The 23,990-nt window shown below is 42.4% G+C and overlaps 1 protein-coding gene across 4 annotated transcripts in view; it reads left to right on the top strand.

The window, feature by feature from the left end:
- Window positions 1-3,531: 3,531 nt before the first annotated feature.
- GLIS3 (GLIS family zinc finger 3) overlaps window positions 3,532-23,990 on the top strand; it is a 501,312-nt gene continuing 480,853 nt past the window's right edge. For 3 of the 4 annotated variants that reach the window (XR_005195239.1, XM_037727312.1, XM_017496973.2), the window contains exon 1: window positions 14,516-14,623. The gene's annotated coding sequence lies outside the window, so the exon portion shown is untranslated. Of the gene's footprint in view, window positions 3,661-5,213; window positions 5,406-14,515; window positions 14,624-23,990 lie in introns of those variants that run through there. The other variant, XM_037727311.1, reaches the window with a different exon arrangement.

The raw sequence follows: 23,990 nt of genomic DNA, 5'->3' as shown, positions 1-23,990 counted from the left end.
GGCAGTATGGCTAACCACATTTTTATGTAATATCTCTCAACTAACTGATTTATTGATTTTGTCAATGAATCTTTCTGGACTTTAGTTTTTCCCATTTATACATTTATATTTTAACAAATATTGAGGCCCAAGCCTGTGTAAGACCTTATACATCAGATAGAGATGGAAAAGACCATGAATGCTGATCCCCTGCCTCCCACAACACACACCCAGTGCAAAATGCAAGGGAGAGGAAGTCCACGTGCAATTGAGACTCCCAGGGAAGGCTGCAGGAGGAGCTGGCATTGGAACTTGATGTTAAGGTGGGAGACTGGCCCAGGAAGGGCATGTCAGCAGAGGTAACACCTAAGGTGTGTTTGGAGACTCTATAACCAGTCCATTTTGACTCAAGAATAGACTATTGGGCAGGGGACACTGCCAGAGAGAAAAATCAAGGTCCAAGATCAAGGAGTCACGTGCAGGACAATTAATCTGACAACAGCATGTCAGCCAAATTTGTGTGGGGAGAGTCTGGAGGCCAGGAGACCTACAAAGAGGCCAGAGAAATGCTCTGGCTGAGAGAACTGAGGACCCCAAGTTCAGTGGTGGAGGAGATGGGTTCTGAACAATGGGAGCTGATGCCAGAAACATCCAGAGAGCAGGGAGGGTGAGATGGAGTTGGGGAGATGGCACAGTGAGCAGAATGGCTGAAGAGAGACCAGCAATGGTGCAGAATGAAGACAGCTGCTCAAACTAAGATCCCTGTGGATTATCGAGGCAGACGCACTTGCCAGAGTTACTGGATTTGTGCAGAGGAAGCTTAGGGTGATGGTCATTAGAGGAGTGTTATGACAGCTACCTACTATGTGCCAGGCATTCTTTATGTCCAGCCTCCACCTCCATATTATCTCTAATCAACAAGAGTACTATTACACAGGTATGTGGACTTCAGTTTGAGGTTTTTTTTTATCCTTCCCCAAAGAAGCATTATAGTGTAGTGCTAAAAGGGCAGACTCTGAAGCCAAAAGACTGGAATAAGTAAATAAGTAGAGGAGCTACTATCATTATCTATCCTGGGTAGGATAGATATTAATTTTTCTGTACCTCCGTGTGTGCATGTGTGAGATGGGGGCCAGTGTTACCAACCTCATAATGTTACTGTGAGGATTAAATGAACTAATACATGTAACACGCTGGGCCTGAGTAAGCACCTGAAAAGTGTTAGCTCTTCATATGGATGAGTAAACTGAGGAGCAGAGACGGAATGATCTGGCTGAAGACACAGCCTACAGGGCTGGCATACCCAGCTCTGCCTGCCCCAAGGCCTCCTTCAGTCCTATAAGCCACACTGAAGTGAGCAGAGCCATAAAACAGAGAGAGAGAGGATCGAAGAGGCCTGAGGTAACAGCACAGTTAGGCGAAGAGAGGAGGACAAGGAATGCAAGAACAATCAAGAAGAAATTGGAAGAGCGGATCAGTTTTTCCTAGGTATAACTACAGTGCAAATAATTTATTGGCAAACTTTGCATATATGTACATGCATGCTCACATGGGTGCCTATGTATGTGTATTATTGGAAAGTTTCTTTTTTTTTTTTTTTTTTTTTTGAGATAGAATCTCACTCTGCCACCCAGGCTGGAGTGTAGTGGTGCAATCTCAGCTCACTGCAACCTCAGACTCCCAGGTCAAGTAATTCTCCTTCCCCAGCCTCCCGAGCAGCGGGGATTACAGGCACGCATCACTATGCCTGGCTATTTTTTCTATTTTTAGTAGAGACGGGGTTTTGCCGTTGGCCAGGCTGGTCTCCAACTCCTGACCTCAAGTGATCTGCCAGCCAGCCTCAGCCTCCCAAAGTGCTGGGATTACAGGTGTGAGCTACCATGCTCAGCCTATAGTTTCTTTTTTTAAAAAAGACTTTTATTTTAGGCTCAGAAGCACATATGCAGGTTTGTTGTACAGGTAAACTCACGTCATGGGGGTTTGTTGTACAGATTATTTTGTGACCCAGATACTAAGCCTTGTACCCAGTAGTTATTTTTCTCTGCTCCTCTCCCTCCTCCCACTTTCCACTCTTGAGTAGACCCTGGGGTCTCTAGTTCCTCTCTTTGTGTTCATGTGTTCTCATCATGTAGTTCCCACTTACAAGAAGAACAAGTTTTTAAAAGATCTTTTCTGTTTTCTTGATCATTTAAGTAATATGGGCTTGCTCTAAAAATGAAGACATCATGGAATGAAATTCCTAACTACCTCCCCTGCTCCGCTGTCAGACAACCACTGCTGACAGTCTTTAAACATAAAACCCAAACTCCCAGGACAAGACAGTGTTTTATAGAAGGTAGGGGAGGTGACTCTAAAAGAGGGAGATGGTGGGTGATAAGGCCGATGCAAGAGGGTCAGGGCCACCATATTGCTGTTGCAGAAGACAGATGGTGGAAGTCAGGGCAGGGGTAGGAGCTGGGGGAATGCAGGTCTGGTGGTTGAGTTTGGAGTTATTCTGTCTTGGCAGGGAGGGGCAGTGGGCCCTCACAGTTGCAGGGGTTGGAAACTTTTATTGTGTAATGGATTCCTTTGGGAGTCTGGTGAAACTTGTGCACTGGTTCTCAGAATAAAGTTTTAATGCCTAAAACGAAATACATGTGATTACAAAAGGTAAATACTTTGTGTTTGTTTAGTTACTTTTTTGAAGCAGAGTCTTACTCTGTTGTCCAGGCTGGAGTACAGTGGTGCTCTCTTGGCTCACTTAAACTTCCACCCCGCAGCTCAAGTGATTCTTGTGCCTCAGCCTCCCAAGTTGCTGGGATTACAGGCATGTGCACTATGCCTGGCTAATTCTTGTATTTTTAGTAGAGATGGGGTTTTGCCATGTTGGCCAGGCTTGTCTTGAACTCCGGGGCTCAAGTAATCCGCCTGCCTCGGCCTCGTAAAACACTAGGGATACAGGCATCCACCACCAAGCCCAGCCAAAAGGTGAACACTTCTATCCACAGACTCCTTAGCATTAAAATTCCTGCAAAGACATCTGGCTTTAGAATTAGGTACTTGTATAAAGTCTCCATCCTTAGAATTTGCCCACTGCCCTCCAGTCCTCAACACCCTGTCTGTACTGAAATCTGAAGATGGACCCTGAATGCAGAATGGGTCCAAAGCCCTAGTTTCAGACAAAAATTTTAGACAAAGACCTACCTTTGGTGATTTGGATGCCCTAAAATGTAAAGAAGTGTAAAACATCAACATCACCATTTACTTATTTAACAAGGAAGTGGGCACAGTGGAGAGTGCTTCAGAGACTTTATGTGCTGATCAAGTCCCCATCACCTTCCCAAAAAATCCTTCTGAGACCCAAAAGCAGGTAGTCCTGGTTGATTGGCTCATTGCAGGAGGTTCTTGGTGTATCATACATGCTTGCAAGATGGCTGGTGCATGTCCTCGTGGGGCTGGGTCCGTTCCCCTTGTGTGTGTATCTTCACACACACATAATTTGGCTGTGTGGGCAGGGAGGGGCACTACAAATATGATTCGACATTGAGACTAGTGTATATATTTGGGGTTTAGGTTTGCAAATGCAGTTCAAAAAATCAGTAGTGACTCTTTCTTGGACTAGGTGGAGAGCAGGAAGAAGGCTGGCAGCAGGTGTGGCTCGGGAAGATTGGAGAGGCACACTGGGGCACCCTCACTAGACAAGTGAGTTTCTGAAATGTTCCTTATTCCCTATTCACATGGAAACTGGCTGAGTTTGCCTAAGAAGTATAGAAGAGGCAAATCAATACAGTATAGAAGAGGGAATAATTCCAATAATTCCATTTACTATTCAATTGTATATGTATGTGTGTGTGTGTGTGTGTGTATATATATATATGTGTGTGTGTGTCCATATATATGTGTGTACATATATATATGTATGTGTGTACACATATATATGTATGTGTGTACATATATATATATATATATGCCACATGAGCATGTCAGTAAAAAAAGGGCCCATCTACCCCTTGCCCATAACTTGATGTGCAATTATCATACCAACTACATCCATTGTTGGAAGTACTATTTTGAGTTGGCCCTATGTAATGTGAAATGAAGAGAAAAAGTGTGTAGCAGAATCCTGATATGGAAATCCAGACTTAAAAACATTCTCTGATGGTTTGGCATCCTCAGGATAAATTGGTCATAGTTTTCAACAACTCAGATCAAAGCCAAATGCTGTTTGCGTTCAGACAGTGATTCAGGGACCATGTCTTATTTGGTTTCTTTGAAAATACAGCACAGACATTTTCTCATACCTTTGAGAGAAATATTTGGCCGCCAAATCTGTGCATTATAAATTTTATTGTACTCTAATATAAAGTTCTACATCGTGTCTCAAATGCCTCTTTCGGAGTTATCCCAGCATTTCTAAGCTGAGTTGCTTGTTGCAATGATGATCTCCTGATGTCATGTGAAGAAAAAAAAAATAGGCCAACTGGTAAAGAAAAAAAATAAATGAGAGTAAATAAAACACATATGGAACTTCTACTTTCAGAGTTAAAATGTATATGAGTGTGTATGCAAATCAGCCATCAAAATAGAAATGTAGACTGGGCCTGACTTAGGCACAATTATAAAGTAGTAAAGTTTGCCTTTTGTGGCCTTTTATTCCTCTGACCTGAATAGTTTTTCATAACCTCCACCTCTCTTTTTTCAGCCTACTTTATCACCTTCAGTAACCTCAGTTAGATATCAGCATTATCCAATTTCAGAACTCACTTCAGGACTCTTCCTTATGCCACAGATTTCCTGCTACTTATACTGTGTCCCCCCCATCCTCTGCCTAAAACCTTTGCTCATAAGAGGAAATTGCTTAAATGAATATTTAAAAAAATAATTAACTCACAGCCGAGTCTTAATTTGAATGAACAGGTTATATATATTTTGGAATAATTTCTTGCTTTTTCTACGTTCACTTAACAGACTATTGAGTGCCTATTTTGCAGAGAGCAATGGCTTTGGTGTGGGATGAATGACAGGAGAGTGAGGTTATAAGCTGGGCATGGCATGTACACAAAAGGTTAAACAGCTTGACAAGACAGAATAACAATTCGGAGATGATGCAGGCTGATTTTGTTTTATCTAAAAAAATGCTTTCATCTTACATTATGTGTGACAGCCACTGTTCTAAGCACTTAACAAATATTAACTCAGTCTCCAAAACAATGCTGTAAGGCAAATACCTGACTATATTCATTCTCGTTTTGCAGATAGAGAGACAAGCACAAAGAGCTTAAGTGAATGCCCTAAGGTTGCTCAGCTATTAAATGTGGAGTCAGGACTAAATCCCAGCAGTTTGGCTCTGGGGTCTGGGTTCTAATATTATCTCAGTTCAGCTTCTCCAGCTGCCAAGTGTGAGACCTAGACCAGGGCTCTGAGTTTGACTGTAGGAGCCATCCCAGGTGAGACACAGAGACCAAAGAGGGCTTTGTAACAATGGCTCTTCATCCTGGCTACCCATTAGAGTCTCCTAGGAAGCTTATAAAAAGTCCTGATGCCTAGATCCCATTGAGGCTAATTAAACCAGAATCCCTGGGGGGTGGGCCTGGCAAGTTTCTCCAGGTATTTTAAGGAGTACCCAGCACTGAGAACCACTGCGAGGAAGAGGCACTAGGACTGGATCCTCAAGGCTGCGGGAGATCTCAGGGAGGAGGGAGGAGAGGGAGGAGAGGATGTTGAGGTGGGAGATGGGTGGGGGCAGAACAAGGTCCCTCTTCATTCTCTTTTCTCCTCTTCCTTGACACCCTAACTTCTGTATCCTCCTCCAGCACCCCTCCTTCCTTCTCCTCTTCTTTGACTGTGTCTTCCCCCTTCATTCCTTCCCTCCCTTTGTTTTCTCACCTCTTCTCCTCTGGTAACTCCTTTTCCTCCTCCTTCCTGCATCCCCCTGCTACTCTCCTCTTATTTCCTTTTTCTCCTGCCCTACCTGTTCCTTCTAGTTCATGAGCTGTGGGTCATTTCACTTTACAATGCCTGTCCTTCCAGCAGAAAGTGGGTGGTGGCAGGGTGAAGGCTCTCAGATGGGTCGTGATACCCAGCCACAGTGTTCCTGAAGGAGCTAAAGCAAGGATGGCATGTACGTGGCCAGGCCCCAGATAGTATCAACAGCATTAAATACTCTAAGGACAATGCTCTGTGAGATCCCTGAGCCAACGGTGTTTGGCTCTGGGGGAGAAGGGAGAGAGGAAAGTTGAGAAAGTACATTACTTTTCTATTGTTGCTGTTACAAATGATCCTAAATAGCATCTTAAACAACCCACAATTTTATGTCACAGTTTTGTAGGATAGAAATCCGACACAGGTTTCCTTGGGCCAAGATCAAGGTGTGGCAGGGCTGTTGCCTTTCTGTAGGCTCTAGGAAAGAATTATTCCATTTCCAGCTTCTAGAGCTGCCCACATTCCTTGGTTAATAGCTCCTTCCTGCACCTGCAAACCCAGTAATATAGTCTGTGTATGGCTCTGCTTTCCTGAATACCACATCCATAATCCAGGGCTCACTTCCCTAGTCCACGATACTCTCCCCACCTTAAGGGCAACTAATTAGCAAACTTAATTCTGTCAACAGTCTTAAGTCCTTTTGCCCTGCAATCTAACATATTCACAGGTTCCAGGAGTTAGAATGTGGATTTTTTTTTTTGCAAGGGGCGAGCATTATTCTCCCTATCAGAGAAAGCCTTACAGAGTAAGACAAGGTGGATAGTAAAGGTCATTCTGTGTAGATAAAACAGCACGTTTGGAGGCTAGGGAGAGTGTGCAAAGCAGGCTTTGAGGAACTATAAGAAGTTCATTATCACCAGGTAGTTTTGTATAAATAGGTCAATATATATATAATTTATATAATATATCTTGTTCTTAAATTTTACATATAATTATGTTTATCACATATATCATCAACATATATTACAATAAATGTACTTCATGGAGGCAGCAGAGTGCTAGAGCTAAGAGCATGTGCCCTGGAGCCATGGGAGGCTGGGTTCTACTCTCACCTCTACCATTCATTAGCCCCTATACTGTGAGAATTAAATGAGATCAAGAATCTTAACTACTTTGCTCAGCCCTGGCACATAATAAGCCCTCAATAAATGTGAGTTGTTATCATTGCCATAATTAAACTGCGTCATCATGTATAACTCACCACCCTCACTTTCTCCCTAATGTCCACTTTTTGCTGGAAGGAAAAAGAAAGCAGTGACAGGAAGAACATTTCTGACTTATGCAATCTGCTGAGATAACATCGTTATTATCAAGTTCCCATTGTCTAACTGCTGGGCCCTAAATTCAATCTAGAATCTAAGGACTCTCTGCCCCTGTTGCTTATGCCAGCAGGCATATCTATAGCTAGAGTTTTAAATGACATTTAGTTATAAAACAGAAGGCAGAAAAGCATGGGGGTGGGGAGGATATTCAAGAATGAACTGAAACTTTCCAAGGTAGAATTAACAATAGCAGTGACAGCAAAAAGGCATGAAACTCAGAGATGCCTGGGCAGACACTTCTATATAATTCCTCTCTATTTCTGATTGCCATTCCAGGAAAACCTGGGTGTCTCCATTTTATCTAGGAATGAAAAAAATCCAATTTCAGTAGGAATTTGGAAATACATGTATTTCCTATTAGGTGCTGAATTCTGGGGCAACATTTGTTAACCAGTAACTGAGAACATGTAGAAATGGCCTGGCTTTTCAAGGTAGTTGTCTGACAACCAAATGGATAAACTATCTGACCCTCACAGGGTTGACTAGCTGGTCTGAAAGGGGGCATTGTGAAACTACTGGGGAAATGGAATTTCTCTTGCATAATATTACACTGACAAAATGGTAGGAGGGTCCTGAAGAGAACATGAATCATAAATTTACTTGAAAAAACCCACAGCCTGGATAACATAGCAAGACCACCCCCTCACCTCTACAAAATAAAAGAAATTAGCTGGGCATGTATCTGTAGTCCCAGCTACTTAGGAGGCTGAGGCAAGAGGATCGCCTGAGCCCAGGAGGTTGAGGCTGTAGTGAGCTATGATCACATCACGCATTATAGTTTGGGTGACAAAGCAGGATCCTATTTAGAAACAAAAACAAAAAACAACAACAACAAAAGACTAAAATGATGTCATAAAAACTAATTATAATATTTATTAGGTTGTGATCCCCTTGAAGTTTGTCTTGCTTATGTTTGTATTCATGATGGTGCCTGGAATACCTTAGGTACTTCTCTAAGTTGTTGTAATTACTGGTTTAAAAATTAAAAAGGATTTACTGACTCTCACAAATGAAAAAATTAAGAGGTCAGGTAGAAATCAGTTGTGGTTCCATTAGGGCTGTTCTCTGCAATCTTCTCCACCCTTCCCTCCACCAAGTGTGAGCCTTTGGTGTAGGCTGAGAAGAAGACAGTTTTGCTGCTTTTCTGTCTAGGAAAGGCCACCTCTCCAGTGGCTCTCTGGAAAGAAGAGAAGCTACCTTCCTTAGAAGCTATCAGATAACTTTCCCATTCACATCTCATTTAGCTCAAACTGGGTTACATGCCCATTTTTAACCAATCCCTATGGCCAGGGGAATGTCTTGTGTGGATTGACTTAGGCCCAGATTTATGAGCTATTCACTTTGACCAAGAAAGTGAGATTCCTCTCTGAATCATAGAGCCCATCAGTAGAGCTGGGGCTGGGGTCAATTTCCATTGAAGTGCTTGAGCTGGGCTCCTTATTAATAGGGGATGCCCCTGGTTTTACATGTGTTCTGGCCAATGTCACAATTCCCACTGAATCTTTGCAATAACTCATGTAGTGGAACTGAAGTCCCCCATGGTTTAGGAACCAGCTCAAGGTCTCTCAGTTAGTGGTGAGGTTGGGATTCCAGGTTTTCTGATTCCAAAGTCCATTTTTCTTCCAACATACCACCTGCCTGAGTGAATAAACAAATAAATGTCTTGTGGAAGCAGGGTTTCCTGCCTTGAAAGGGTAATAGAGCAATGGTTAGGTGGCAGTGGGGAGATAGCCCACCTCTTTCTGCCTCTGTTTTCTCATCTGTAAAATGGAAGTTGTGCTAGATTTCACCTGATTGGGATGTTGTGAGAATGAAGTGAAAAAATGTAGATCATGAACTTGGAGCCTTGCCCCCAGTCTGAAGGAAGTCAACACTTTTACCCAGAGCAGGTCTGCTTTGAGGGCTATTGGTCATTTGTTCCATGGACAATAAAATTACACTCTTCCCTGCTCTACAGGGTTAAACAAGAACAGAAACGTGTATATATGTGAAAAACTCCTGAGTGCTTTTAACATTGTAAGAAGTTAGGATTTGTGGAAAATTTCCAAGTTTCTTCAAACCCATTTGCAGGTATATTTAAGACGTGAGGTGAGTTGGGGAGGAGTCTGAAAATCCACTGAATAGCTTTTGTTCCAGAGCTTAATTCTGCCCGAAACTAACTAGTTGCTCTCAATTATCCTCATGTTCCAGTGCTGTGCTGCCTTCTTCATGTTCAGTAGTTTTTACATAATTCACCTTCTTCTCTGCACCCTCTCTCCCTATTTTCCATTTCTTATCTTCCTTTTTCTCCCCATTATTTAGTATATATTTTTATTTTGAGGCTGGAATTCAGGGTATGGAGCAGATGACCTGGTTTGTTAGTGGGCGCCAGACAGGAAAGGGTCACTAGTGCAGGGTACGGACAGGCCTCCTCCTTACTCTAAACACTGCACAGTCTTTGAATTTTCTTCCTCAAGGAATAGGAAGAAACATTTAAATCTTCAGTTTACCATAAAAAGCCTAAGGGGTATAGAAAGGTACTTCATATCATATTGTAGGAAATTATTCCTGCCTCCTCCACACTCCCTACACACTAGGTGTGCTCATCTGACATAAATCACAACACGCCTTGTACTTTATACACTTGCAGTGTGCTTTGCACACATTCAAAGAGCATCTGTTAGCTTCTTTTGGAACACTGAAATGACACACATATGTAATGATGAGTTGTAAGTGTTATTCACCATCTCTAAAGGTAATTCTTTCATTCCCTCATTAATTAATTCATTTATTAGATTAGCATTAGTTACTTACTAGTGCCCAGTACTATTGCTAGGCCATAAAAGGCATATCAAGAAAAGTAAGTTAGTCATTTAGTGGCACTTATAGAAGGCAGTTATAGATAAGATAGCATCATGATTAGGTAACTGATTTTACAACATCACATATAGTTGGTCAGTATAAATGTTAAATGGTGAAAGAATAACTGGCTGCCTGTAGAATATTATATATATATATGAATTTATGTTTGTTTTGGTAAGCTCTTTGTAGATAGATATACCTAAGTAATATATCAAGGAATACTTTGTCACCCTTTCCCTGAATTTTATATGCATCTCAGCTTGGTTTGTATAAAAAAGGAAGAAAAATTTCACCAATTAGACAAGATTGAGAGATATTGTATGGAGTAAAATATTTCAAAATTTGTTCAGTTGCATTTGGTGTGATACATTCTAGACTCTGATTTACAGTTTTGCCTTTGAAAGGAAAAGAGTTATGATGCTGTGAATGTGATAGGTGTAAGAATGTTTTTGAAAAATTGCATCACTGATTTGTATGTAAATTGGAGTCTGTGCTGAACATGTTTGTGAGACATTAGTAGAAAAATCAGCTTAAGTTTTCTTAGTATATCACACACTGATAACGTGGAATTTGCGGCATTCCACTATTTGTACTACTCACTCAGGAAAGTAAAATGGAAATTTTCCATTTTACACATTTAGTTCCCCTTCTTAAAGTTGGCAAACATTAACTTTTTCCGCTGCATTTCTACGTAATTGGCCTCTTGCCAGCTAATATGTGTGTGTGGAGTGTGACTGTGTTTGTGTGTCTGTGTTTTAATAGCTAGGCATACTATCACTGGTGCTATTAGCTCAACTTATCTGTATTTTGAGTTTCAAACTTGTTTCCTTTCATGGACACTTCATGGCAGTGGGAATCTGATCATAGTTCTTTGCAAGTTTGTAAGTGGTTTACTGTCAGAGCACTCAGAGTCACTCAAATAACAGTTGTGAAGCTTTGCTGTTAGGATGTTCCTTCAGGAGTGTTTCCTTGCTATGGGACTGTGGATGTTCCTATTTTGTACTCTAGCTTTGAGTGAGCTGCTTGCTTCACAGGACTTAATGCTTTCTGTACCTCTTCTAAGGCTGATTCCTCTACCTGAAATGGTCTCCTTTGCTTAACAGTTTTCTACTCATTCTTCGAAATTCAGCTCAATCAGCCAAGCTAGTCCATGTCACATTGCAGGAAATTATTCCTGCCTCCTCCACACTCCCTATAAACTTCATTGTACTCATCCAACATTGATCACAGGATGCTTTGCACTTTATACACCTGCAAAATGTTTTATACACATTCAAAGAGTATGCACAATTATTTCCTAGTACAGTAATGTTGGTTGAATCTGGGGCTTCTAAACTGACATAACTAGCTCTGCTTCTGTCTCTCTTTAATAGTTTATTGAGCTTCAACTTCCTTGCTTCTAAATAGAAGATTATTCATGACCATCGCATACAACTGCTTTGAGGATTAGATGAAGTAATACATGCAGAGTCCCCATTTCTTGAGGGTTTGCTATAACTGAGACACTGGGCAAAAAGTTTTCCATAATATCCTCCCATGTACAATGCCTACAAATGTTAATTCCTTTAGTCCCAATACTTGGACAGAGTGTGTACTCACTGAATATTTCTCAAATGAATGAGAACTGGACTGGAGTTGGCAGCAAGGGCCTGTCTGCTGAGTCAGCTGCCCTGAGTCAGCGGTTGAGGCACATACAACACAGGTCTCTAGAGACGGAAGATACTGACTGGGCTTCAGTTCCCACCTATCTGGCTGAAAGGTTGCCAGAGTGTGATTCCTAAACACAATGGAAAGTTCATGGGTAGGGGAGAGAATCATTTCAGAACTATATTATTTCCTTTCTCACTGTCTCTCATTACCACCCTCCTTCACCCCTGCTGACCTCTTCTGCCCAGAAGAGGTATAGATCTCATTCTGAGTCACTTCAGGGTTGTATTGGTACAACAACAACTGCATTTTTACTATAACCCATGGAATATGTTCTTATATATTGTGTAGGTCTGTTCTTATTGCAGAACTACAGAATCTTGGCCAAAAAAAAAAAAGAAAAAATTCAACCAAAGTACTATAACCCTTTAGTGGTAAATATTTTAGGAATGTTAGAGGCTCATGAAAATCACACCTAAATAAAATGACATTCCCACTCTTGGGCTCCTATAAATGAAGAAATTTTGGGGATCTCCAGTTTGATGACTCATAACTTTCCCAGTGTTTTATTTTCATAAGCCATTGATTAAAGTTGGGTGTAGCACTATATATTTTTTGTCTTCCAGCTAAGCTGTTCCCATCAGTTGGGAAGTTTTAGAAGCTTCTGCAAACCCCTAGGATACCATTCTATGCATCAAAACCATTGTATTTGAAATGATATTTGAGGGACATTGGAAAGGTTTTTTGCAGCCTCCACCCAGGCTTGTCTTGCTCCTGGGGAGCCATTGTACAGCACAAGAATCTGATGAACAGAAGTTCCCATGATGCATTAAAGGGTTAGTCTTCCCATCTTGCTGTGTTCCTGAAGGCTGGAGTTAATAAGGACGAGTTTTATGGTGAATGTCAGGCATGTTGCAATAACTAGCCACAATGGAATAGTCATGGCAATTTCCACCACTTAGTTTCTTTGTTTTTGTGATGTTGCTGCATGCTTCATTTATGAGTATTTTCTTTTCTTATAATATGTGGTTGAGCCCATCTACTGCCATCGTGGGCTTGGATACTTGTATTTAAAAGAGATGAACAGAGAGAAACTGTAAAATTGACAGAATGACGTATCCTAAACTCTTATTAATTTATCTTCCTCCACCTCTGCTGACAAATATTCTGGTGATTGATATTCTGATGAGTTCGTGTCCCAAGGAGAAGGAAGAGAAAAGAAAAAGTACTATGGAAACCAGGCTTCTTTTGGTTATGTTACCATCATGGATACAGACCAAGCCTAGTAATATTCCCACTGAAATTAGATAAATGAAAACTGCCAGCAGACTTTTAGGTTTGACTTTCTTGGGTAAGTCATTTGTGTCCTTGAGGACTTCTATCTTTATCAGAGCATCTACTACCTGATTGCTAATTTATATTGGAGTGGGAGCAGGAAAATAGAATATAAAGACTTGTGAAATTCTAAAAGTGTCTGGTGGCATCCTCACTCATTTCATTCATGAAGGTGAATAATCCTCTCGACTGCTGAAAGGCCTACCCGGAGCATATTGTGTACATTACATACCTAGATTCCCAAGATCAACACAAGCAGAAGGGGTGGTGGGTCAGGTGGGGTATGAGGCTGAGGAAGTTGAATTCATAAGGATAAAGTGCCAATTTATAAATGTAACATACGCAGGGAATATGCCTCCATTCCTAACAGCCTGTGTTCAGAATTGTATACCTTTGCAACACTTTCATCACCTTCGTCTCTTCCCTGCCTATACTTGGAAAAGGCATCCTTAGTGTCTCACCTATCCAGCTTCAAAGTTGTCAAGTGCAACCGATGCCGTATTTCGAACCCACCCTTCTGCCATTTTTCACCGTGTTACTCTCTCCGTGGCTACTACTGGATTTTTTTGTTTGTTTGTTTATTATCTGACACCAAATCCTGTCTAAACGCTAAATACTAATACTTTTTCTTGCTGAAATAAAAGTCAGTTTAACAAACAAGGCTGGGAAGAAAGGAGAGAGAGAGAGAGAGAGAGAGAGAGAGAGAGAGAGAGAGAGAGAAGTGTGTGTGTGTGTGTGTGTGAACGCGTCAAGAGGGAAACACAAGCACGGCCTTCGAATTGGCCAGCCAGGCGACCTGCGAGCCCGCCCCCACTCTTCCCCCTCCCCCTCCGGCGCTCACACTCAGGAAGCAGCTGGCTACAGGCCGGCCCTCACAGCCGCACACACATCCACACTCCTCGCCCGGCCGCCTCCCTCCCTTCCTCTTCCCCCTTCCCCTCTCCCTGCAGCAGTGTCCACACTGCGCCGCCAGGCCAGCCCAGACCGCGGCGCGCACGGGCACCAGCGCCGAGTGCCGCAGCCAGCCACCCCTCCCGGGACCCCCTATACGCCGTCCAGCCGTCCAGGGTCGCACCCGCGCTCCCCCAACGGAACCCGCCAGCAGCAATTAGCCAGCATCCTGGGGTTCGCCCCCAGACGCATCCCCCGGCCCAGGACGAGGATGAACAGGACAGGCGAGGCACAGAGTCGCAACTCAACTTTTTAGAAACATTATTTGCGTGTGTATGTGTGTAACAGGGGAGAATGAGCTGATGCCGAGGGTCCAGCCACCCCGCCTCTGCCTCCTCCTCCCTCTGCAGCCGCTGCCCTCGCAGACGCGCGCGCACACACGGCACTTGGGCCGGGTTTCCGTGCTCCGTTCCCCGGCTTGGATGGGGGTTTTCATTTCCGAAGGAGGCAGAGCCCGCAGAGCACGCTGAAGGGCTGGAGCCCCAAGTAACTCCTCGCCAGCGCTGGCCACCCGCTGTCATTCGCACTGGCTGGCTGGGGGAAGGGACCCGCACACCGGGCTTTGTTGTGGAAATCCCGGTTACCTGGTAAGTGGATGCCATAGGAACTTTGTTCACAGGCGAGAGACAGGGAGAAACCCGGCGCTTGAGAGTGTGGGGGAGTTAAAGCTCAGAGACGCAAACTAGGGATTAGAAATAGTTTTCCACGCTGAGCTGGTGGCGTTCGCGCGGGTTTAGGGATATGCGCACGGCACCCCCCCCCCCCCCCACCCAGAGTCACAGGTCACTGAGAGACCTGCGCTTACTGAGATTGATAGCAACAATTAAGGTCCAAACTGTGTTCCTGTCAATGGCCGAAGAGCGCCCAGTGTAGAAGACAGAAAGAGCAATAGCGTTTTAAAGTTTCGCCAGTTAGGAACAGTTTTTGCTTTTTCTTTTCAAGTAGAGGGGGCAGAGGGGTACACAACCAGGGCAAGTTACATGACGCACGGGCATGGGGCGCGCCACTCCGGAGTCCCCACTGAAGGGAAACTTTGGCGAAGTGGGAATTGATGGGGTGACGTGAGGATTCTCGCGCACACACGGAGCTGTAGTTGTCTTTTCAAGTTCCACGTGTTTGTGGAGCTTCACGAAGGCAGTTTTCCACGCCTGTGTCTCATCCAAGCCGGTGTCCCCATGGTTGTGGGAGGTGGTCAGATTGAGGGTACCGGCCTGGCGACCCGCAGCAGCAGCCGCCGGGTCTATAACTATAACCTCCCACGCCGCCAGTGCGCAGACACAGCCAGACACGAACCCTCCTCTCTGGGTTCGTCACCTCGCGTTTACATTTTTATGGGGCCCGACAAAATGTCAGCACTGTTTGGAAAATGTCTCAGTCTCAGAGACTTTGTCCTGCACACGGCTCCAGTCCCTATAAATGACCCTGTGTGTATTTTGAAGTCGGCCCGGGTCGCTCTCTGGAAAGCGTGAGTGAGCTGCCGGCTCTCTCCTAGACACACACCTTGCCCCGAGCGACAGTTCCAAGTTACTCACTGGAGCTGACAAGTCACCTTGGGGACAAGAAAGTCACCCAAGTGTCTGGAAATCTTGGCCCTGGCTGATTTGTCATTCTATGGATGATTCAATTAGGTACCTGGCGGGAGAAACTTTGGGGAAGGGTTTCTGACTCCGCGTTTGCACCCTCCGACTTCTGGAGGTGTTTGGGAGACGAGAAGCGAAAGGAAACCCGAGGGTTAGGACACTGGCTCAGCGGGGCCCGGGGGCCAGCATGCGGGGGCTGCGAGCGCCGCTGTAGCTCCCTTCGGCTCCAGGCTCCGGCCAGGCCGGGCCACGCGCGCAGGTCTCGCCGCCCGGGCTTCCCAGCCGCGGCGCCCTTCGGCCCTCGACTTACTCAGGAGTTGGTTACACAACAGGAAGCCGGCACTAGTTTGTTTTGTTTTGCTGCGTTCGCTGGCTCGCTCGCTCACGGGGCAGAGGGTTAGGGGCGGAGGCGGCGGGGGAGTGACGGGGTCTCAGCGGCGCGCACCCTGCCGGGCGCTGTCGCCTCCGCCTCCGGACCCGCCCCTAGCTCCGCGCCCAGGAACCGGGACGTCCGACCCTGGCAGCGAAGCTAGCAAGGAAGGGAGCCGATAAGGGCTGCCCTCCTCCTGCCTTGTCCCACATGCCTCTCCCCCGCCCGGCGGCCCCGGCACCTCTGCAGACTTCTCCAGCCCACCCCTTGGCAGGAGCGGTCTGGACGACTAACGAGGTCTCCGCCCCCCTGCTCTGTGTGCCTCCCCACGCTAGGCTGCTCTGGCAACAGCTTGGCCATCGCATCTCTGGAGCATCAAAACCCAGGGCAGAGGTAGGGGGCTACCCTGGGAATCGCAGGGAGCAGGGTCCGTAGACACAGGACTCGTGCAGGCACGGCCCCGTTTCACAGACAGGAGGGCTCTTGTACCCTCTCCCCGAGCCGGTAGAACCACCTTCCTCCAGGATTTCAGCATCTCCCAAGAGTTGGGGCCCCAGGGCCCTGGAGTTTGTGAGAAGAGAGAAATTCTGTAGCTCCGCCAAGTGGACCAGTTCCCTTTAGTATGGGACCAGGAATCTCAAGGATAGACTGTTAAAACTAGAGTGGACCTTGGCGTCACTTACTGGTGAGGAAACCAAGCCTCAGAGACTTTGGGAGTTTTGCCCTAGGCCTCACAGCCAGTTGTTGCACACCCAGGACAAACCCCTAAAGTTCTCAGTTATCCGGTCAAGAGATCATTCCTTGGCGCGAAGACGAACTCAAGATAAATGCAAAGTCTGGTTCTGTCCTCTCTGAAAGCTTTGATGAGTCATGAATCTACCTTGGGAGTTAGCCAGACGTCTGTTTCCCCCTCTGTCTTGTTCCTCACTGGACCTCCCTTTTTAGACTAAACTTTTCTTTTGGTACAAATCGATTTGTGTTCGTTTAAATCTTCCTATTTCTTCTCTTTTATCTCCTCCTAGTTTGTTTCCAGTGGTTCTGTGTGAAGCAGGTGCAACCTGCAAAGGTTTACAGAAAAAGAATCCGCCATGATGAAGGTCGTTCTGAGAAAGTTTGAAGCAATTTAGACAGCAGAGTGTGACATTATATGCATTTTCTTTCTTTCTTTCTTTCTTTCTTTCTTTCTTTCTCTTTCTTTCTTTTCTTTCTTTCTTTCCTTTCTTTCTCTCTCTCTCTCTTTCTCTCTCTCTCTTTCTCTCTCTTTCCTTCCTTCCTTCCTTCCTTTCTTTCTTTCTTCCTTTCTTCCTTTCTTTTCTTCCTTTCTTTCCTTTCTTTCTTTTTCTTTTTGCAATTGAGAGCAAACTGAGGATCATCTTTAACCGTACTACAGTTTTCATATATTTTTTTACTAGTTACCTGTACAGCCAAACTAGCTTTATGGCTACCTTTGAATGCAATTTTTTCTCTATTTTCAAAAACCTTTCCTTATTGGTAGTTTGTTAATTGCTTTCTTTTTTTGCCCAGAAGACTCAGTAATCCCTGAGTACATCAGTTTAACTGCTGCTGACTTCTCCCGTTGGTTCACCTTAGGCCACTTTGGTACAGCATCTTTTCTTTGATCCCCTAATCCCACTGAAGTTCCTTAGTAGTCGTCAGGTTATCAGAGGTTGAATACCTAAGGTTAGTTGGTTTGCTTGGAAGAAGTGATCATCACCTCAAATAAGAAAGGAACTCTTTATTGGGGTGGTGGATGGACTCCAAGATCCACGTAATGGGTAAAATTCCTACTGAGCTAAAATAGGCTGGGATAGGGGAGGTTAAATAATACCCAGATAATGTTTTTTATCAACCCTGCTTTCATTGATGCAGGACAAAGTTGCCTTTCTGCCATTTTGGAAGAGAGCTCAGTGTTCTCCATCTTTTTTTTTTTTTTTCCCTCTGACTGTTCTTTCCTGCTAGTTAATTAAGCCTGAGGACATTAATTCTTTCCACTGTTGTCTCTCTCATATTATAGTTACTGATCTTTGTAGTTGGAGAGTTAATTTACTGTTCTCCCAGATTATAGAAGATGTATTTCTTGAAGGAGATAACTCAGAAAGTGGCAGCACATGCACATTCTCATCTCTGGAGAAGTCATTTTCTGTGTTTCTGTAATTATTTTCTGTAGAGGGTATTATATTGTAAATAAGGTGGAAATACAGGACTTAACTGTTCTACTTTTCCCTAAGTTTGGTTGGTTCATAGACTCTATCAGGATTGGGGAAAAAAGGCACATAGGAAATCTATATGATTAAAAAAAAAAACCTGTTGCCATTCTCATTCAAGGAAGATGACACGTAACAAAACCTTTGAAATGACATTGATACATAGTTTGATTAAAAGATGCCCAAGTCCCCAGTTTTCCTAGTTTCCCACTTACTTTTTGACACAAAACCTAAATTTTCTGTTGAGATAAAATAAGATATCCTTACGGAAAAGCGCACTTATCTTGAGCTTGATGCATTTTTTGCAAGCGGAACACACCCACATAACTAGCTTCCAGATCAAGAAACAGAGCATTACCAACACACCAGAAACATCTCTCACACTCCATTCCAGCTAGCACCTCTGCCTAACGTAACCACTGCCATGGTTTTTAGCAGATATATTAGTTTTGTCTGTTTTACAAGAATATCTTATGTAAATGGAATAATTCAATATGCGCTCTTGGGTCTGGCTTCTTTCTCTCGACACAGCAACCTTTTAGTAGGTCAAATAATTTGGACTCCCCTTTAAAGATGATGGAAACAGTCTGGCTTGCAGAAATTAGTTAGTGAGGCATTACTTAATGTGATAGAATTAAGGAAAAACACTAACCAAACTGAAGCCATATTTATATTCTGATGACAGTCTGGTTAGGAAGACTAAACAGACACAAGTGAAATGTCTGATGTGACACCAGGGTAGGTGAGCAGGAAAATCCAGAGGAGATCCTTCCACTAAGACAACCCAGAGTGTATATCACCGTCTCTTGGTGAGGGCCAGTAACCCCCATAATAAAAAAAAGTATAAGTGCCTGGTTTCAGTACTAAACTGTTCATTCACAACTTTTAGCTGGGATTTTTCATTGTTCACCAGTAGGCCAAGATAAAGGCAAGAATAACATGCCTACCCAGAAGAGTAGAGTAGAATTTCTGTGCTACTTTTTCCTAGTAGAAAAAGGAATAAACTAGGAAACATGCAACTGTAATTAAACTGGTTCCACAAGTCATGGGATTCATGATTACGGTTACACTCACTTATATTTTATTTATTCAGGCAATACTTTATAGATGTGGGTTATAATTATATATTTATTTCATTTATGCCATATTTCTCAGCATGAATGATCAGTACAAAATGAACAATATAAATAGAATAAATGTATGTGAATATGTAGATGTAACATAGAATATATGATAAATGTATTGTGAAAAATATAAATATATAGGTATAGTAGTAAAAAAATCTATGTACATGTAAGGGCTGGGGAAGGTTCAAAGATTAGCTGTAACCCCAAACTTAATAAAATTAGAATTTGTACAGGGAAATGGAACATAGGCAAATAACTGTAATGCAGTGTAGAAAGTTATGAATGTTTAAAAAGAGGCATATAGAGTAAAATAACATTTATTGGGTCCTTTTATGTACTGAACAGTGTGCTAAGCATGTCACATGCATTCTCATTTATTATTCTGTAATTTTTTTTTGAGATGGAGTTTTGCTCTTGTTGCCCAGGCTGGAGTGCAACGGTGCTATCTTGGCCCACTGCAACCTCCGCCTTCCGGGTTCAAGCGATTCCCCTGCCGCAGCCTCCTGAGTAGCTGGGATTACAGGAGTGTGCCACCATGCCTGGCTAATTTTGTATTTTTAGTAGAGATAGGATTTCACCATGTTGGTCAGGCTGTTCTTAAACTCCTGACCTCAGGTTATCCATCTGCCTTGGCCTCCCAAAGCGCTGGGATTACAGGTGTAAGCCACCACACCTGGCCCATTATTCTGTAATGTTACGAACTATGCACAGTAGTGACATTATCCCCATTTTGCAGGTCAGATTTGTAGATACTAAAAAAGGATTAAGGAGGGCCTAAAGTGGGTATTTGGGGTGGGCCTAGAGGGTGAGTAGGATCTGGATTTGGGGGAAAAGAAAAATTAAGGAGTATGGGAAAGACCGTCAAGGTGGACTCTAAGGCAGTGTGTAGAATGAATGGAAACAAGGATCCAGCCACATTCCACTTTGGGAAGAAAATCAAGGAATTTGTAAAACTTCAATCATGAGGTTCTCAGTAGCTGAGGGCATACTTGAGTCAAGGACAGCTGGTGGGGCCATCCTTGTCTGATGTGGTCTCTTCAAAGCTAGGAACAAGAATGACTGCGCGTTCCTTCAGGCGCAGCAAGCCTTGCTCAACTGCAGATGGGCAGATAGCATCACAGTGCAAGATCAGATCCTGTCCTATGCTCCATGATAAAGAGATCAGACTTTCTGAATACCAGTGATTTCTAAAGCTCTGAGCCAGCCCCATCAAATTTCTTTTATAGGCCTGGGGAATATTGTACACAGAAAACCAACCAGGAGCCAGGGCTAGTTGTGAATTCTTGTTATTCTTGTGTGTGAAGAAATGGATTAATGTTTTCCCAACCTTTTCAGCATGACTGATAGATTCCACTTCTGTCTGTAACTTGGCTGAGTCATTCATGGAGGTTTTCAAAAAATCTTTTTAATAAATATGTTGTCATGTTGGTTAAGGGCCTAGTCATTGTTGTGGACATTCATACTTCTGCAGTGATGTCAGTGAACGTAATTTAACTTGTGTAAAACTACTGTCTACCAACAGCCAGAAATAGTTACATTGGTCACTTTTAAGCAATAACTATGTTGAAGGAAAAAAGTCGCTCAGTTACATGTGTGATGGGGGTACAATAAGACGCCTAAATATTAGGTTTAAGGAGTGATACATTTTATTTCTAGAATCTTCCACAGGTAGATGTTACCCTTTTTAAAGGATTGTGATTTTTAGCCTTGAAAATACCGAGTCATGTGGACTGCATAGTTAGTTATACAGACTAAAGGATAATGAATGGTCTTTTCATTTGCCACATTTTATTTCATATGTACCCTCTTGTGCGAGGATGGGCTTTTTTTTTTTTTTTTTTCCTCAAAAGGAAAAATCTCCATTTTATATTTCTGAAGAATAAGCTTTTGTGTCCCAAACCCTGGCCATGTGCTGTTCACTTTTTGCAATTCAGGTAATTAATTCAACAGTGACATCATAGGGAATGTGTTCATTTTTCCATTTCAAATTCCTCTTTTCAGAATCTGATGGCTAACTCATATTAAGAACACATTTTGAAAGACTCAGTTCTCAAAGACATTGTGTGTTACTTTAAACTTTACCCACTTTAGCAGTGTAAGAGGGGGGTTTGATTCCAGGGAAAGTTATCTGTCCTCTGCAGTGAAGAAGATCCAAAATTGTCAGTAATTTTGATCCTGATTCTGTCAGTTGGTTGATCAGTTGTTACTAATTGAGCACGATTGATCAATTGATATTTATTGCACAGTGAAAGATAGCAGTGGTAGGAATGCAGCTTTGTATCATTTAATCCTTATGTTTTATAAAGCCAAAAATGTAGAACCTTTAGATCCTTTCTGTTCTTCATTCCAGTTATATTTTTTAATTTATTTTACTTCGACTGTTCAACTCCGTCTATACCTGCAGATGTTCTTTGTAAGTACTTGAGTGGGCAATTAGTCAAAATGCTTTTCAACAGTCACTTTTATTTTGTTTTGACTGTGACTCATCCTACAGTATATTTTTTGTCTTACCCAGAAGACATATATGCATACAAATGGTCAGATAGATACACCCACAAATAACTGCAGTAAAACAAATACTTGACCATTAATAGATTTGATGCACTCCAGTAGCCTCTATTTGATTCTATTAGTCCTAGTTAATCAAAAAATACTTTCTCTGTTGAATAATTAATCTCATGGACCACCAATGAATTGCAATCCAGTTTGAAAAACACTACTTTAAAATGAATACTTCTTTAAACGTAGATGTAGGAACTTATAGCCTTATGGGCCCGAGGTATGGTACTTTCTGAACTTATTATGTTTGTCTTCAAAATCTTTTTGGTTCCAAGTTCATTTGCATTTTGTGTGAGTTCTTATAGCTGACCAAGAAAATCTTTAGTTAGCCCCTTCTCCCTTGCCATTTTTGGTAGGACCGTGGCTCTCTAGACTTTTCTGTACTCATTGATGAGTTAATGACTGAGGCAAAGTAAATGAAACACTTCTAAGTAATTGCTACTAAAAGCTGTGACATTCAGTAAACCAGGAGGATATGAAAGTTATATAGATGCACCGAAGAGTGGAAAGTGGATTCTAAGAGGGGTTATTGAACTTTTAATATTGCCCTCCAGCAGTATATTCCTGAAGGTCCTGAATTTCCTCCAGCAATCTGTAGCCACTATCATTGTGTGGAAGGTTTTTAACGCTACTTCTGATTTTTAAATGAGGATTGACTAGGAGAAATAAATTCCTGAATTGGATGTGGTTATTCCTTTTTTTCCTACTCCCTTCCCTTTTCTCTCCTTCCTTTCCTCTGTGTCCTGTTCATATTTACTACCCATCTTTTGAATGTGATAGCCATTAATTTAAATTTAAAGTGACATGGCCAGTCCTTTCATTCTAGAAACTTAGGGAAGATTATTTTAATTTTTGAGAAAATTTTATAAAATATAAAAATGAAAAGGTGAAATATATCTATCTCTAATTAGATATAGATAGCAAAGGGTTTGAACTCACAGATAAAACAAAGTCAGTGTTTCTGTTAGGTGAGGTCCCTCATGTTCATTACATTATCTTTTCTGAGTGGTCTTTGGAAGAATAGTCTTGAAGAATCTTTGCAGAGGACATTAATTTGTCTTCATATTTTTCAATTGGAATAACTCAGAAATGAAACCTCTTTTATTTCATCTTATTGGCGATTGTATTGCTTAATTAACATTTGTATATCTCAGTGTTCAGAATAAATGTATTCATAGAATTACCAACGTTAGGACTTGGGAATGCCCAAGTGAATAGGTTTATACATACTATTTATTAGACATAACCTTCCTAACTTTCTGCTCCACATTTCAATAATGAGGAATTAGCTCTGTTTCTATGTAACTTCTGTTGTAAATTCTATGAATTTGTCAGTTTCACTGAATAAAGTTATGGAACCACAGAAATGATCAAACTCTACCTTGTTATGGGTTACCATATCATAATATAGTACCCTTCAGTTTCAGTTTGGAGAAATAATATTGTACACATCCAATATATTTCCTCTATAATATCCTCTAGTTTTATAGGCACATGTTTGCACTTTCCTCTTGTTAAAATTGCAGACAAGAATAATTTTGATTTATAGGTGACATCTAATATAGCTGTGTTTATATTGTTGCCAATAAAATGACTTACATGATTGGTTTTTGTTTATACAATCTTTTCTGAGGAGTCAGTCACCTGTGTTAGGACAAGGTACATTCTGCTTATTTAAATGAACTCCTAGGATCTAAGAACATTCAGCTCTATCTGTCCTTGATTGAATTGCAAAATGTGCTTCACACTGCAGCCGTGCATGAGAATAACTTATATTATCTATCAATAGGCTTTTCATTTCTATATTCTTCTGGCTACAAAAGCTGTAACAAGAGAAGCCCATGGGAATAGTAGGGGCCTATTAACAATCAAGGCAGCGATGTTGAAAAGGCGGCATTAATGAAATTATACAGTCATGAACCCGAAGGGAAAAAATAAAAAGAATCAATAAAAACTCTTATTGTAGATGGCTTAGACAGATATATAAGAAGGAGACTCAGAAGCAGTTTGTTTGCTGGCCAGTATTTTGTGCCTCATTCTCAGGTTTTGTATGCACAGTTAGAAGGGCTTGTGGCATAAGAAATGGAAAATGTAACAAAGGCTAAATGTAGCCT

This window comes from Cebus imitator, unplaced genomic scaffold, assembly GCF_001604975.1.
Source record: "Cebus imitator isolate Cc_AM_T3 unplaced genomic scaffold, Cebus_imitator-1.0 Scaffold227, whole genome shotgun sequence".
NCBI classification, from domain to species: Eukaryota; Metazoa; Chordata; class Mammalia; order Primates; family Cebidae; genus Cebus; species Cebus imitator.
The sequence above is the reverse complement of the archived record's forward strand: the minus strand, read 5'-3'. Positions and strand labels throughout refer to the sequence as shown.